The following is a 12,240-nucleotide window of genomic DNA, read 5'->3' on the forward strand; positions in this document are numbered from 1 at the left end:
ATTGAAAATACAGACGTAAATAGAAAAATTAATCAAAAATTTCTGAAATTTTAGCAGTGAATAGTAGACAGAAAAATAACAATACTCACTTTTTACAGATCATGAATCGGATCTGTGGTTTGGGATCTATGAACAACACAAGTCAGATTAGGGTTTTGGTAAAACCTAACGAGTTTTAAATTTAAAATCAGATTCTCTGACAGAGGAAAAATACTAAACTGAGATCAAAAAATCTCAAAATTTCACAGTAGATAGATCTAATCAATATGAATCCATGTCATTTTACAGATCTCAAATCGGATATAGTATGAGAAAAATATCATAACAGCAAGTTACCTTCTTGATTTTAACAACGATTTTAAAGCTTTAAAAACCTGATTTGATGTCTGATTTTTTTGACAGGGTTCCCGAATCCCAAAAACTCTTATTTTTTTATAGTAGTTTAATTACATATGCATGTATCACATATAAAAAAATTAGCAATTAACAGTGAATATTTCAATACGAAATAACAAGCTCTTTTCTGATCTAAGCTTAAAACACACAGAAATTTGATAAAACCTAATAAAGCATGCATTAATCAATGAAAACAATAAAGAAAATACCAAAACAGTAAAATAAAAATTGATTTATATGCTGAAGAACGTATAATAAACATGAATAAGCAAATAAATAAATAAAATACAGGGAATCAATGGCTGGAATTTGATGTTACCTTTAAAAGCATGGATTTAACCCATTAAAAGGGTAAATCACATGTTTTATTGGTTAATAATGTAAAGACCCATGTTAAAATTGATTATATTGGATTAGAATCCCTGTAAACACCATGAAACAGAGTTATATCACTTTCTTGAACTTCTCTTGAGGTTGTTGGACTTGAATCCATGGTTTAATCCATGGAATAGATGGTATTAATGGCTAAAATTGATTTAAAACTATTAAAAACATTAAATAAAAGCTAAAAATTAAAAAAAAAACAATTACATTGAGGTTGCTGCAATGGAGGAAGGCTGGAGAGGAGAGAGAGGCTCCAAGAATTGCTCAAGAGGTGGCTGGCAAAATCGACCCCCTATGGGTCTCAATTTATAGAAACTTTTTAGGTTTTAAAAATTAACAATTTTGAAATTTTTGGACTCTTCTAAGGGGGGGCAATTTTTTTAGAGGATTACCTATATACCCCTAGCCTAAATTATCCTAATTAATACCTAATTAACCCCTAGCTAAACCTAAAAAATCCCCAAATGTGATGCCACTTGGCATTTTCCACATTTGGGTTTTTAAAAGTCCTTTAAAAACCTTTAAAAACACTAATTTTAAAATCCAAACTTCAAAATGAGTTTTTAAAATAACTTTTGACTCTTCTAAACCTCTAACACTAACCAAGACACTGACTAACCCTAGTCTAACCCTGACTTACTCGAATATGGCGCCACCCCGAGTGGGCCCTACTTGAGTTTTTCAAAAAGCGATTTTAAAACTTGAAATTGAGAAAGTTTTCAAAAGATTTTCAAAAGTAAACTTTGAAATTAAAATTTTTGAAATGGTATAGGGTCCTAACTGAGTCAGGACTCCTCTGGATATGGTACCAACTGAGTGGGCCCACATCGAGTTTTGCAAATTTTGAAATAAACACTGAAAATACCTTTGAAAAGGGGTTAAAAATCAATAATTGAAATTCAAGATTTTTGAAAACAGAGTCTCAAGCAAACTGGAACTCCGGGTTAGAGTCCTGAACTCTTAGAACTCTGAGATTTTGGATTTTAAAATCTAAATGAAGGAGTTTTTGAAAAGATTTTATCGAAAATGGTGAAATAAGTCAGAAAATACTGCCAGGGTTAGACTCCTAACTCAATCAGGACTCTGAAATAGAGTCCTGGATTAACTGGACTCTACAAAATGACCTAATTTTTTAAAACAAATGGAAATAAATGAAAAAAATGGAATAAAAACAGACTTCAAAATAGACTCCTGACTGGACTACGACTTTGGGACAGAGTCCTGATCGGACTGAAACTCCATTTTTTTTTTTTGGTATTTTTCTGAAAAACAGACGAGAGAACTTGTGAAAACAATAACAAATATTGAAATAAAACAGAGTTTTGATTCAACTGAGACTCTGGGGACAGAGTCCTGATTGAACTAGGACTCTCAGATTTTTAGATTTTCTGAGAAAACAAATGAGAGAATTTTGAAAAACAGTTAGAAACAGGATGAAATTGAAGTTTTGGTTCAGAGTCCTGATCTGATTAGGGCTCTGAGAAAGAGTCCTAATTCGATCAGAACTCTAACAATTTTGGTTTTCTGATGAGCAAATGATGAATTTTAAGCAAAGCTTTTGAAAACCAGTGAAAATGAAGTATGAAAACCAATTTTGGATAGGGTTTTGATTCGATCAGGACTCTGGGGTAGAGTCCTGATTTGATCAGGACTCTGAGATAAAATCTCAGAATTTTGAAATTCTTTGATAAAAGTGTAATAGTTTTGGTAGATTGAAAGATTTCTGAAAGATTCTCTCAAAATTGAAATCAGGATCAGAGTCCTGATCCAACTAGGACTCTCTGAACAGAGCCCTGTTTTGACTGAAACTCTGAGTTTCTGGCTCATTTTGAAAGATTTGATTGAAAATGGATAAAAATAGTTGTAAAAGATTAGAGTCCCAATCCAATTGAACATCTGAAGAAGAGTCCTGATCCAACTGGACTTTTGAAGAAGAGTCCTGATCCAACTAGGACTCTGAAATTTTGGCCAAAACAGAAGATTTTGAAAGGTTTTCTTCAAAGACAGGTAAAAAGGTAGTGAAAAGTAGAGTTCTAATCCGACTGGACTCTGGAAAAAGAGTCCTGATCCAACTAGGACTCTGAAATTTTTGGAGATTTTTGACAAGTAAAGGAATCCAGAAGCGACACCACCTAAATGGGTCTCATCTGAGAATTAAAATCAATTGAAATTGAGTTTGAAATTAATCCAGATTGTTTTCTGAGAAAATATTTCAAAATATAAAGTCCTGGGGTTGGAAAATGACAGAATGTTGAGTAAAAACCCAGGTTTTGAAATTGATTTTTGAAAGAAAAAGTTTTAAAACTCAAATCTGGATTAAATATTTTGAAAACAAGAGTGTTGGATCTCAAAAATGAGATGTAATGACATGCAATGCTATGCAATGCAATGAAATGACATGCCGAATGCATGCAATGATATGCAATGACACATGAAATGTAAGCACTGGATAAGAGTGAAAATTTTGGGGTGTTTACAGATGCCCCTCTTTGCTACTAAGCCGGTATAGGGCCGAGCTTAGTGGCAAATAAAACACACCAAATTCAGACTATAAAAATGCCCCAGTTGGATGAATCTGACTGGGTATGAGGGAATTAATCCAAGTGATGATGGTAGATATGAAATGGAGAATAAGAAGAAAATTTCATTTCAAAAAGAAGTGAGATTCAGGTTTTGCCCTTAACTTGGATGGGACAGAAATGGAATCCTCATTAAAATGAGGCTCAGGTTTAACCCCTTGACCTGATTGGGTGGAAAATGGAATATCTCATCAAATGAGACTCAGGTTTATACCCTTAACCCGATCGGGCAGAAAAATGAACGGAATCCTCGAGAGAATAGACCGTGATGGAACCTTCGAATTTTGCACAATAAATCCGACAGGGGTTTTGCAAAAGGATGGAATTGGGGTCCCTAAAGTTTGAAAAGGGATTTGATTTTGGGCGCCTCATTGCTGAGACTAAATAACTTTTGAAATTGCCTTTTGCTGGAATTGGTGGCTTAACCTCAAGCCGAAATTGGACTGTCTATGGTGGGACAGTGGGGACACAGGGAAGTGTGCAAATCTGAGAGCCTGTGTGCTCAGATTATACCAAAGAAGGGAAGGAATCTTGAAAACTCCCGTTATCAAGTCCTAAAAGGGATGGTGTCAGGATGCGCTAGAGATGAACCTCAAGCTCTCGATTCATGCCAAGATAGCTAGAAAATATTGTCAAAGTGTTGAAAATTATTGTTGATTCAAAATAATTGAAAATGATGCATATTGTTTTGAAAATATTCCCTCTTTTCTACCTGAAGTATTACCTCTGACTGAGCTTAACTCCGTAGAATCAAGATTCAAATTCAAATTGCTTGCAATTGGATTTCTTCCAAGGAAGCTATTAATTTCCTTGATATGGACGGAAAAGAAAGTATTCTTGATATTGCGAGAGTTATTGGTGAAAGAATATTAATAAAAGAATTTCACAAAATTAAAGAAGATTCTTGGTAGATTCGGCAGTTTGATATCCTGGGATTCTTTTCTCATGATGATCTTTCTGCCCACTTTTTCTTTTCTTTTTATTGGCAGAATTAGAGCTCTATTGGGTTTTGGGGGATTACATCATCCTTCATTTTGGAGATGTCCTGACTTTTCTCTCTTTTTTTTTTGTAAGGGTACGTCACAAACTCCTTCATCTCAGAGATGTTCAGATCCTTCTTTTCACTCAGGGATTATGTTGACAGTTATTGGCTCTTTGGCGGGAAATCTCTTGAAGATAGCAGAAATTAAATATCCTTTAGGGTTTGTCGGTAGGCTCATCACACTCGCCTTCATCTCGACGGTGATCTGAACTTTCCCTAGAAGGATCTGTCACAAACTCCGTCATCTTGGAGATGATTCAAATCTTCTTTGGCCCCGGGGGTCGACTCGCTTAATTCGCCTTCATCTTGACGACAATTGAGAGATCCCGTTTGCAGATATTTAATTACAGCTTAGGTGTTTGAGAAGATATGGAGATTGAGTGGATTTTTCTGTATCACCCAGAATATTTCGACTGCTTTATTTTTCAGAAATGGTCTTTAAAAATGTGCCATTGACTGCGATCAATATCAATCACTCATGGCTTTGCAACAACCTTGAATATTCTTTGTTGGCCATATCGCGGATTTATTCTTCATCCTTTTGGTTGGCCAATAGAAAGATTTTGAACTTTGAATCCTTTTTCGCGAAAGCTTTGTCCTTTCGGAAGTAATACTGAGGGTATTCTGAGGTAATAATTTTGTGCAATAAAGATTTTTGAAATCAACAAATATTCAATGACAAATTGGCAAAATTTTCTTGAAATCCTTTGTGAAAGCGAGCATTTGAGGCACAACGCAACACATCTATGACAGGAATTCTCTTCTCCTTTCCCCAAAGAAGAAGATTTAGAAATTGGAATTAGAAATTACTCCTCTCTTCCCTGAAGAGGAGATGTTTGCAAAATGAACTCTCGAAGAGAAATTAAGTTTTCGTCAAAACTTCCTAACATTAGGCTTCTCTTATGGAAAGGGGGCCGGTATTGGTGAGGTCAGTGAATTGGTCATGAAGGAGCGAGTTCATCACACACTCCCTGAAAAGAGGGTCCTTCCTGATTAAATGGCCTAGTCTGAAATTATGGTCACAAGGAAAGCGAACTTCCATCGAAGCTCTCCCTGAACTAAGGGTTCCTTGTATAAAATTGGAATTTTGTTTTGCAAACGGTTCACAAAAACACGAGTCCCTTCAAACTCTCCCTAGAAAGGGGCTAAGTGAACAAATTGGATAGCATGCGAAAAGAACGAGCTCCCTCGAACTCTCCCTATACAAAGGGTCTCTCGCAAGAGAAATTTATTGGAATTGGTATTGGATGACCAAAAGGTCGAAATTTGGAAGTTGGAATTTTGAATTTTTGAATTTTTGAAATTTGAATTTTGATATTTGAAATTAGAAATTGGACGTTTGGAATTTGGAAATTGATATTCAGAAATTGGAAATTGAAAATTTGGAATTTGGAAATTAATATTTAGAAATTTGAAAATTTGGAATTTGGAAATTAATTGACCCGAAGGTCAAAATTGAAATTGACCCTGAGGTCGAAATTGACAATTAAAAATTGGAATTTTGGATTTTGATGAATGATCAGTGCGAAGACTGAACCCAAGAGGTTGACTGACACGACCAACCAGTGAGACACTAATCACGAGTGCTCAATTTAGAAAGAATACCGGTATGAATACCGGGTTTTGAAAATGTGTCAATATGGACATTGGATTTTAAGGAGGTACCAGTTCGAGTACTGAGTTTGAAAATGTACCAGTTCGAGCACTGGATTTTGAAAACATACCTTGTTTTTAAATTGAAATTTCAATTTTTGAAAGAAAATGACGCTCTCAAAATCCTTGGGGAATTACGACAAGAATAATCGTCAGGGTCTCAGGATTATCCCTTATCCTGAATGGGTAATGAATTTGGTGCAAATGCATGCCAATGAATATTGACACAAATGAACGCAGATGTATGTAGATATGAAAATGAGTGCATATGTGTGCGAAATGAAAGATTTGTTTATCCTGCCTGCATACAAGGTATTGGTAGATAAAAAACAAAATTTTAAAATGCCCCAGTGTAACTGGGAAAAGAGAATATTGATCATTATTTAAAGAAAATTTTGAAGGAATTACAAAGAATAGGACATGATTTAAGTATAGAATTTTTTCAAATGTCGGGCATTGATGGGATATGGTAATTCCACTCCATCGGTATTGATGAGCCGATATGAATTGCGGGGTAGTGCCTCTTTGACGACATAGGGACCTTCCCAATTTGGTGACCACTTGCCACCTGGGCGGTGCTTGAGATAAGCCATTGATCTGAGCACTAGATCATTGAGTCGAAATTTTCTTTCAATGACAGATTTTGCATATTGTCTGGCTATCCTTTGACGATACGATTGAGCGTGCTTCGCTGCTCTGAGCCTTTTCTCATCTAGCAAATCAAGTTGTACTAGTTGTTGTTGCTGATATTGATCAAGAGGTAATTCTAGAAGTGATGCAAATTTCAGAGCAAGTTTCTAAACATGTAGATGTAAACACCCCAAATTTTCACTCACCTCTCCAACATTTCCACCAAGCATCATCATTCAGCCTTTGAAATCGTCGGAGGGCAAAATGGTCATTTTTTGAGCCCGGACCTTACAGAAGTCTAAATTGCATCTGCAACTCTCAAAATTTCTCTATTTTTAGCTCAGATGTTCAAAATTTTATTCCTGACAGAAGATAGGAATCTCCAAGCCTTGGTTCAAGATTATATTGCATAACACATGGCATTGCATATCATTGCATGAGCATTTCATATCACTGCACTGCACAACATGTCATTTCGAGGTCCAGAACTCTCGATTTCAAAATTTTAAATCCAGATTAGAATTTCAACTCTTTTCGAAATTGATTTCAAAGCCCTGGGTCTTCAAAATTATCAACTCTTCCCATTTTACCCCCAGGGCTCTGAATTTCAAAATATTTCCTCAGGAAAACAATCTGGATAATTTTCAATAAATTTCAACTCAGATTTTGCCTTTTTGTCAGCTATTTCAACTATCTTCCTTTTACAAAATTGCCCTACAGGGGCCAACTCTTTCCAAAAATTTCTGTTTTACCAATTAGTGCAGATTTTATAAAAATTCCAAAAAAAAAAGTTGTTGTTTTATCCCTATTTCAATAAAGAAGTAATATGGGACCCACACTGAGGTGGTGTCACACAGGCTTTTCTTTTGAAAAATTTGAATTTTGAAAAACCCAAAAAAATAGGAGCCTTGTCCCCTAGATTGGCGCCACTTGTCTTTTCTCTCTCCTCCCATTTACCTGGCAAGTGTCAGCGTGGGGTTCACCTAGAGGTGGCACCACATGTCATTTTCTCTCTCCTTCCATCCTCCGACACGTGTCAGTGTGGGGCCATCTTAAGATGCCACCACATGTCATTAGACATCCTCTTCATTTTATGCCATGTGTCAGTGTCCACCATCTTCACCCTATGCCATGTGTCATTCCAAGGTCACCATGAGATGCCACGTGTCATGTGTTGTCCTGTTCACAAAAAGTAGAGCTTGTCTCCCCTGAGGTGGCACCATTTGAATTATGTCTCCTGCAAGTGACACATGTCACTCTCTCCTTTCCTCAGGAAAAGCAAATGACACATGTCATCCTCTGCTCTTCTTAGAAAAAGCAAATGACACATGTCATTCTCTGCTCTTCTCAGAAAAAGCAAATGACACATGTCATTCTCTGCTCTTCTCAGAAAAAGCAGACTGACACATGTCATTCTCTGCTCTTCTTAGAAAAAGCAAATGACACATGTCATTCTCTGCTCTTCTCAGAAAAAGCAAATGACACATGTCATTCTCTGCTCTTCTCAGAAAAAGCAGACTCACACATGTCATTCTCTGCTCTTCTTAGAAAAAGTAGAGGACACATGTCATTTTTTGCCTCCTTCAGAAAAAACAACAATTCAAATATTCAAACTCCAGGCTGAGGTGGCGCAAAGCCTGAACTTCACCTTTTCTATTTTGTCTGAGATGGTGCCACGTGTCCCTTTCCCTCCTTTTCCCCCCTCTTGCCACATGGCATTGTAGGAGTCACTCTGAGGAAATGCCACATGCCCATCCTTCATTCCTCCAGAGCCAACCTCCATTTGAAATTCAAATTCACCTTCTGAGGTGGCGCCATTTGAGAAGGCCTCACCAGACAGCTGACACTTGTCTGCCACATGTCCAAACCTCCCTGCATCAGAAAAAGTAGAAAAAACCCCCCTCTGAGGTGGTGCATTTTGCTTCCTCCATTCATGTTCTCCTGCCACATGGCATCGTAGGAGCCACTCTGAGGAAATGCCACATGTCGGCCTCTCCTTTCCTGCAGAAAAGTAGAATTTGAATTCCTCTGAGGTGGCACAGTTTGCTTCCTCCACTCCTGTCCTTCTGACACATGTCAAGAGCCTCCAGAGGTGGCGCCACATGGCATGCTCATATTGTTTCCAGCTTTACACCTCAAATCTTCTTTTGAGGTGGCGCCAATCCAGAGTCCCACTTGGCTTCCTCTCTTTTATTTAATATATTTTTTAAAAAAAATAGCCCCATGAGATGGCGCCACCTGAGGGCTCCTTGCAAAAGCCAAATTTGAATTTCAAACCCCCAGATAGCACCCCCTGAGATGTCGCCACATGGAGGTCTCAGATTGAGCCTGTTTGAAATTCAAATTTTTCAGAAAAATCTATAAAAACAAGGCTCCACGCCCAGCCTAGGGGGACCATCTTTTGAGAACTCCTGTTGGACTTGAAAATTCGACCTAGCCTTCTTGAGAACCCGACTTTTGCACTTTGGAATTCACGCCCCCTTTGGCTCAGTGAAGAAGGCACGGTGGGTCGATTTTGGAGAATCATCCGAAGCCCGGATCGAAGGACGAACGAAGCCCGTGATAGCCGTCTCTTTCAAGAGCTTTAACGCTGCCTAACGAAGCAAGGTGCACCTCTTTTCCTCTTGATTTGATTTCATAATTCGATTCGAGAGTCGTTTTAAGAAAGAGCTCATCCGAGAGATGGATTGAGATATTCTCATGAAACGGCATATATAAAAATACATGATTATGCTTCCTTGATGATTTTTTGTATTCATGCATTTAGCTAGATTTAATTTGCATTTTATTTTATTAATTTAGAACGTTTCATGAATTAATTAGGATTAATTTAGCATTTATTTCAATTCTGCTCATTTTAGTAGTTCTCTGTTTTTGTCAGTCAGTCCACACGTCGATTCATGCATTTATTTTTTATTAAAAATCTCAAAAAAATCACGGAATGCGCCCTTAGGTGTCCCTAGAAATGTGCCAAAAATTCGAAAGCATTTGAATTTGTTTACTACAGTAAACATTCAAAATGGCAAGTCGGGTTTTGTTACCCGGGATGCGTTTTAAAAATTATTTTTCGATTTGTAAAATCGAGATCTCCCTCATGGAAGATCCGATTTTCGATCCGAAATATGTTATGAACTCGGGAAAATGTCTAGTTTTTTACGTGATTTGCGAAGATTTTTCTGATTTTGTTTATGTCTGACAAAAATCCGAGAGTTCGGGACACGTGTCAGAGCCTGATTTGGGCCTTTGAGACTTTGGATCGACTTAGGTCGATGATCTCTCTTTGGGTATTGCTCCAAATCCAAAACTATAAAAAGTAAAAGTTATGTCCGAGATGTTATCGGTTTGTATCTAAAAGCTTGTGATTTTTAGAATAGTAGTGATACCTGTTTCGGATTTTTCTTGTCAGTCCTCTGTTTGGTCACATTTGTCTGTTCTGTTAATTTATGAATGAAAAGTTATATTTTTATCCGTGTTTCTGTTGATCAAATGCCAAAGTCATGAACATGAAAGTTGTTTATAGAAGTGTCTTGAGTAGCTCTGTTAATTATCAAAAATTTCCATGGCTTTTTTATATTTGTTTAGCATTTTAAATTAGATTAGGGTGATTTTTACCTCTGTCAAAACTAAATCCCTGTTACTGAACTCACCATGGCTCAAATCCCGAGGCTGTAAAAACCAAAAATGTTCCATTTTGGGTCCTTTAGCAGTCTGCAAAATATCAGAAGTTTTAATGGTGTAAATCTTGCATTATCATGTTAAGCAGTGCATTTGGTTCGGATCCATAGGCAAAATCCACCATTTTAGGACTTTCTTTAAATTTTAGCATTTAAATCATATCATTTTGTGATTTTTAGCATTCTAGGCTGTTTATCAGAGTAAGTAGATGCTTCATACCGAATTTGGTGCAATTTGGAATCCATTTGAGGTTCGGATTAGCCATAATATCAAAATAGGGTCCCGCAGGACCCAGATCCAAGCGAAATTCGTTATTTTGGATAAATTGCAAAATGTCAAATTCTGATTTTATAGTCCTAATGTGTTTAGCAGCATGTCATAATGTCTCATACTGCATTTCATCATCATTTGTTTCAATTTGAATTTCGAAATCTCAATTTTACCAAGTTTTCCTTCAAAAAACCCTGATTTTAAAGGTATAACATTATAATTAGGGGTATTTTGGTCATTTTGACCACCATTTCGAATTTCAAACTATTTTCCACCGAATTTCCTGCATTTACATCATTTCAAATATCAAGGAAGCATGAGATTAGGGTTTATATCCAATTAAATCCAATAATTTCATAATATTATTGGAAAATCTTGGAAAAACCCACATATTTGAGCTAACCTTATTTCAAGTTTGGCAGGGATATTCAAAAAAAAGAGCTGAAGTCTGCAATTTCCTTTTATTTCATTTATTTAGTGATGTAATAATGTAAATTTTGGAATAAGATATTTAATTTCCTGCTTAGACTAGGATGCATATCATATAGTTTAAATTCCTGCAATATCATGTTTATGTGATTCATGCATTTTATTTCAAAAGCACTATGGATGTTCACTAATGGCACGTGCACCAACTATTAGGAAGTTGATGAACTCGGTGGAATCCATATTTACGGCCCTAGTCGGAATATGGATGAGACTCAGATCCATCATCTTTCTACTAATCACATTGAGCCTACACTCTTAGGCTATCTTAAAATGCACATCATATTTCTAATATTTTCAAAGTATTGTGCATTAAATCAATTAAACTTTGAACATATTCATGGCCACAGTCAGAATATGTGAAGGATTTATTTTGACTTAATGCACATTTTCCAACAAATTTCTCAGAAAATCTTTTCAAAGTGCATTCATTCACTCATATCATTTGCATCATGAAATCATTGGTTTTCCCATGATTTTCTTAAGAAAACTTCATTCTCAAGAAATCGATTTCTCAAGAAACTCTGAGGATTTTCCAAAATCGGTTTTCCCAAGTCAAGTTTTTCCACAGTTTTCCTTGGAAAATGTTATTTTCTTAAGACTTTCAAAAAGAGTTTTTCAATCTTTCAACAAGATCAAAATCGATTTCCAAGGATTCCAAGGGTAAAATTCCCAGGATTTCAATTTCCCAAGTTTTGAATTTCCTTCTCCAATGAGTTTTCCTATAAATTTTCCATCATTTTCCTAAGAAAACTCTCAAAGTCAGAGTTTTCCTGAGAAATGTTTCCCCTTTTCAAATGTTCACCTTTTCTCAAGAATCACTTCTATTTTCCCAGGATTTTCAATCATTCATGATTTTCCCAAGTCTTTATGGACTTTCTTATGATTTCAAAAACCCTTTTTCATCTGAGTTTTATGAGAAATTGACCTTTTTTTCTGAGAAATGTTTCTCAACTCCAAATGTTTTCCAAGCATACATCATGTTTTTCCTACTCCCATTTTCCAAAATCTCATAGCACATGCCTGAATTCTCTGTGCATTTAGGATAGAACATAATTTCGATGATTTAACTAAGTCAAGCACAATTTTGGTCCTTGGTTCGATTACCCCTGTTAAAGGCGGCAG

The sequence above is a fragment of the Nuphar pumila genome, chromosome 8 (assembly GCF_984573655.1).
Source record: "Nuphar pumila chromosome 8, dmNupPumi1.hap1.1, whole genome shotgun sequence".
Taxonomy (NCBI): domain Eukaryota; kingdom Viridiplantae; phylum Streptophyta; class Magnoliopsida; order Nymphaeales; family Nymphaeaceae; genus Nuphar; species Nuphar pumila.